A 5,000-nucleotide genomic window follows, 5' to 3' on the forward strand; every position below is an offset into this window, starting at 1 on the left:
CCTTTAACAAGTATCCCATGCACTAGGCCTACCCTAATTTTGTGCAGCAGTCGTTGTTTGCAAAAATCTGATGTTTTGCAGAGGTTAGGGACAAGCACCTTATATTATGACTTTCGAAAAGGACCAAATACCTTTACATTTCTAAAGGAGGAAAATAAATCCTTTTCTGTTTTTTGAATTCCTCAGGTGATGTCCCTTTGCAATAGGAAAATTGATAATACCCAGACATTTTCGACTGATTATATGGTTCTGCTCTCAGGCAACAGAAAGTGCTTGCATCTTGCATTAATGATTCTGAGATATATTTACTGACAAACTCCTGAGGCAATTCAAAATTATATGTATATTTCAAATGCAGTCCACCTGTAGCCAGTCAACTCAAAGTACGAGCATAGAAAACTATCCCAAAGCTATGAGGACGCCCATATCAATATATGTATATGTGTGTGATATATATATATATATATATATATATATATATATATATATATATATATATATATATATATATATATATATATATATATATATATATATATCATATGTTGGGGGTGATTCCAAAATGTATTGTATATCCTTCTAAATATTTCGATTTTAGAACTTGTTACGAAAAATATATTCCTTGAGTGAAGACTTAACGGCAAAGAAGAAAAGTGTCCAACGCCTTCGGGAGAGGCACTTGCTCCACCGTCGCTCAGGTGCCGATGACGCAGCGCCAGTTCGAGCGCCGGAACGCCAGGCGGCCGAATCGGGGCCGCCTGGCCAAGGTTTAAGGTATGGCCCTGAAACCGAAGGGGCTGTCAGCTCCTTATTCCTGCCTCGGGGAGTCAGTTGGGTGTGCGGCGCTTCTGCTTGGCTCTCCGTCCGTCTGGCTGTCTGCCTGTCTGTCTGTCTCTGTCTGTCTGCCTGTCTGTCTGTCTCTGTCTGTCTGCCTGTCTGTCTGTCTCTGTCTGTCTGTCTGTCTGTCTGTCTGTCTGTTTATTTGTCTGCATCAATCTCTGTCTCGGTCTTTGGTGTGTTTCTGTTCATGTTTTTGTCTGTATTTTTCTCTTTGCTTGTGTGTGTGTCTCGCTCGTTTTCTCGTTCTTTCTCGCTCTCCTTTGAACCCTCTCCCGCTTTCTCCTCCCCTTTCCCCTCATTCTCTCTCCCTCCCTCTTCCCCTCTCCCTTCTCATCTCCCTCTCCTTCTCCCTCTTCCCCTCTCCATTTTCCTCCTCCTCTTCCTCTCCCTCTCCCTCTTCCTCTTCCCCTCCACCTCCCTCTCTCCCTAACCTTTTGTGTCCTACTTCTTCTGAGGTGATTAAAGGGATCCTGAAGAGGATATCGATATTGGAGGCAAGGATTTCAGACTTTCGTAGGACCATGGTGCGTCCTGTCACGCTCCTTTTGGCGGTCTGTCTGTCTGTCTGTCTGTCTCCGCCCCCCCCCTCTCTCTCTCTCTCTCTCTCTCTCTCTCTCTCTCTCTCTCTCTCTCTCTCTCTCTCTCTCTCTCTCTCTCTCTCTCTCTCCCTCTCCAGCATTGTATACACGCCTGTGTCTGAATGCGTGCCAGAACCTCTAAACGTCTTGTCTTCGTCTTCGAGAAAATGAAATTCTTAAAACTCTCTTCTTGCAAACATGCTACCCTCTGTTAACTTCCGGCTGACTGGGCAGGGAGTGCTGATAAGGATGATAGCGACGAGCCTTTTTCCAAAGTGGGTGGTCATCGTCATCGTCATCGTCATCGTCATCGTCATCGTCATCGTCATTCCGCCTCATATCTATCACTTCCCCCCTTTTGGCTTTTTGTTTGTTGTCTGTTTTTTTTTTTTTTTTTTTTTTTATTTTTTTTTTTTTTCTTTTTTTCCTTTTGTAAAACCCCTTTTTTTAATTTTGGGGGAGAAATTTTTAAAAAAATTTTTTCGTTTTCGGAAAAGAAATTTTAAAACCCTTTTCGGGGAAAACTCCCCTCGTTAATTGGGTAAAAGGGCAGGGAGGCGAAAGAAAGGGGCCGAGTTTTTTTCCAAATTTGGGGTTTTATGACCCGCCCCCTCTTCTTCCCCCCCAAAAATTTGGTTCGCTCCTTTTTCCCCTCGTCCTTCTTCTCTTCCCCTTCTCCTCTCTCTAATTCTCTTCCCCTTTTCTCTCCTCCCTTTTATTCCCCCATCACCTTCCCCCCGTCTTTTGGTAAAATTTTTGGGGTCGAATTCGGGCGGCGCCTTCGTTTTCTTGTTTTTCTTAAAATTTTCCCTTAAAATTTTTTCCCTTTGGGGGGAACAAAAAAAAAAAAAAGGGGGGGAAAAAATAAAAAAAAAAAAAAAAAAAAAGGGGGTTTTTGGGGAGGGAAAAGGGGGGGGAAGAGGAGAAAGAGGAAAGGGGGAAAAAAAGGGGGGGAAAAGGGGGAAAAGGGGGGGGGGCGGGGGGGGGGCCCCCCCTTTTTTTTTTTAAAAAAAAAAAAAAAAAAAAAAAGGGAAAAAGGGGGAAGGGGGGGGGGGGGGGGGGGAAAAGAAGAAAAAAAAAAAAAAAAAAAAAAAAAAGGGGGGAAAAGGGGGGGGAAAGGGAAAGGGAAGGAGGAGGGGGGAAAAAGGGGGGGGGGGGGGGAAAAAGGGAAAGGGGGAGGGAAAAAAAAAGGGGGGGGGAAGGGGAAAGGGGAGGGAAAAAGGAGGGGGAGAGAGAAGGGAAGGGGGGAAGGGGAGGGGGGAAAGGGGGGGGGGAAGAAAAAAAAGGGGGGGAGGGGAAAGGGGGGGAAAGGGGAGGGGAGGGGGGGGAAAAAAAGGGGAGAGGGGGAGAAGAAGAAAAAGGAAGGGAGAGGAGGAGAGAAAAGGGGAGAGAGGAAGGGAGAGAGAGAGAGAGAGAGAGAAGGAGAGAGAGGAAGGGGAGAGAGAGAGAAAGAAGGTGAGAGAGAGAAGAAAAAAGGAAGGGGGAAAGGAAAAGAGAGGAGAAGGAGAGAGAAGAGAGAAAAGGAAGGAGGGGAAAGAGGGGGGGAAAAAAGGGAAAGAGAGAGAGAGAAGGAGAAAAAGGGAGAAAAGAGAAGAGAGAGGAGGGGGGGAAGGGGGGGGGAAAAAAAGGGAGAGAAAAAGGAAAAGGAGAGAAGGAGAGAGGGGGGAAAGGGAGAGAGAGAGAGAAGGGGGAAAGGAAAAAAAAGGGGAGAGAGGGAAGAGAAAGGGGAAAAAGGGGAGGGGGGGAGAGAGAGAAGGAGAGAGAAGAGAGAGAAAAAGGGGGAGAGAGAGAAAGAAGAAGAGAAAAGAAAGAGAGAGAGAGAGAGGGGGGAAAAAGGGGAAGGAAAAAAGGGGGAAAAAAAAAAAAAAAAAAGGGGGGGGGGAAAGGGGGGAAAGGGGGGAAAAAAAAAAAAGGGATGGGGGGGAGAAAAAAAAAGGGAAAAAAGGGGGAGAAAAAAAAAGAGAGGGAAAAGGGGGGAAAAGGGGGGAAAAGGGGGGAAAAAAAGAGGAAAAGGGGGGGGGGGGGAAAAAAAAAAAGGAAAAAAATTTTTAAAAAGGGTTTTAAAAAAGGAAAAAGAGAGGGAAAGGGAGAGAGAAAAAAGGGGGAAAAAAAAAAGGGGGGGGGAAAAAGGGGGGGGAAAAAGGGGAGGGGGGAAGGGGGGGAGGAAAAGGGAGAGAAAGGAGAGAGAGAAGGGGGAAAGGAGAGAAGAAAGGAGAGGGGAAGAGAAAAAAAAGGGAGAAAAGGGAGAGAGAGAGAGAAAGGGGAGAGGAGAGAGGAAAAGGAGAGGAGAGAGGGGGGGAAAAGGAGAAAGGAGGGGGGGGGGAGGGGGAAAAGGGGGGGAAAAGGAGAGAAGGAGGAAAAAGGGGGAAAAAGGGAGAGAGAGGGGGGAAAGGAGAGGGGGGAAAAAGGGGAGAGAAAAGGGAAGGGGGGAGAAGGAGAAAAAAAAGGAGAGAAAGGAGAAAGAAAGAGAAGGAGGAAAGGGGAGAAAGGGGGAGGGAGAGGGGGGGGGGAAGGGGGGAGGGGGAAAAGGGGAAGGGGAAGAAGAGAAAAAAAAAAAGAAAAGGAAAAAGAGGAAAAGAAAGGGGAAAAGAAAAGGGGGAGAAAAAGAGAGAGAGAGAGAGAGAGAGGGAGAGAGGGAGTGCGAGAGGGAGAAGAGAGGAGAGGAGAGGGAAGAGAGGAAGGAGAGGAGAGAGGGGGAGGGAGGGGAAAAAGAAAAGGAGGGGGGAAAAGGGGGGAAGAGGGAAAAGGGGAGAGGAAGGAAGGGGGGGGGGAAAAAAGGAAAGGGGGAAAGGGGGGGGAAAGAAAAAAAAGGGGGGAAAAGAGAGGAGAAAAAGGAAAAAGAAAAGGGGAGAGGGGGAAAAGGGAGAAAGGGAAGAGAGGAGGAAAAAGGGGGAGAGGGGAAGGAGAAAAGGAGAGAGAGAGGGAGAAAGGAGAGAGAGAGGAAGAGGGGGAAGAGGAGAGAAGAGGGGGAAGGAGAAAAGGGAGAGAGAAAAAAGGGGAAAAAGGGGGAAAGGAGAAGGGGGAAAAAGGGAGAGGGGGAAAAAGGGGGGAAGAGGAGAAAAGGGGGAAGAGAGAGGAGGAAAAGGAGGAGAGAGAGAAGAGAGGGAGGGGGGGGGGGAAAAGGAGAGAGGAGGAGGGGGGGAAAGGAAGAAAAAGGGGGGGGAGATAGAGGGGAAGGAAAAGAAAAAAGAGAGAGAGAAGGAGAAGAAAGAAAGGAGAGAAGGAGAAAGGGGAAAAGGGGAGGGAGGGGGGAGAGGGAAGGGAGAGGAAAAAGGGGGGGGGAAAGGGGGGGGAGGGGTAAAAAAAAGGGAAAAAGAGAAAAAAAAGGGAAAAAGGGGGGGAAAGGGGAAGAAAAAAGGAGGGGAAAAAGGGAAAAGGAAGAGAGGAAGAGAGGAGGGGAAGGAGAGTGAGAGTGAGAGTAAAAGGGAGGGGGAGGGAGAGGAGGGGAAAAAAAAGGGGGGAGGGAGAGGGAGAGGAAGGAGGGGAAAAAGGGGGAAAGAGAGAGAGAAGGAAGAGGGAGGAAGTGAGAGAGAGAAAAAAAGGGAGAGAGAAAGAAAGAGGAAAAGGGGGGGGAGAGAGAAA

At 47.8% G+C, this 5,000-nt stretch overlaps 1 protein-coding gene across 6 annotated transcripts in view; it reads left to right on the top strand.

The window, feature by feature from the left end:
* LOC119568442 (1-phosphatidylinositol 4,5-bisphosphate phosphodiesterase classes I and II-like) overlaps positions 1-5,000 on the top strand; it is a 400,672-nt gene that overhangs the window by 90,683 nt on the left and 304,989 nt on the right. The window contains exon 1 of one of the 6 annotated variants that reach the window (XM_037916974.1): positions 627-774. The exons of the other annotated variants lie outside the window; for them this stretch is intronic. The gene's annotated coding sequence lies outside the window, so the exon portion shown is untranslated. Of the gene's footprint in view, positions 1-626; positions 775-5,000 lie in introns of those variants that run through there. 6 annotated transcript variants of the gene reach the window in all.

Source organism: Penaeus monodon, chromosome 43 (genome assembly GCF_015228065.2).
Source record: "Penaeus monodon isolate SGIC_2016 chromosome 43, NSTDA_Pmon_1, whole genome shotgun sequence".
Taxonomy (NCBI): Eukaryota; Metazoa; Arthropoda; class Malacostraca; order Decapoda; family Penaeidae; genus Penaeus; species Penaeus monodon.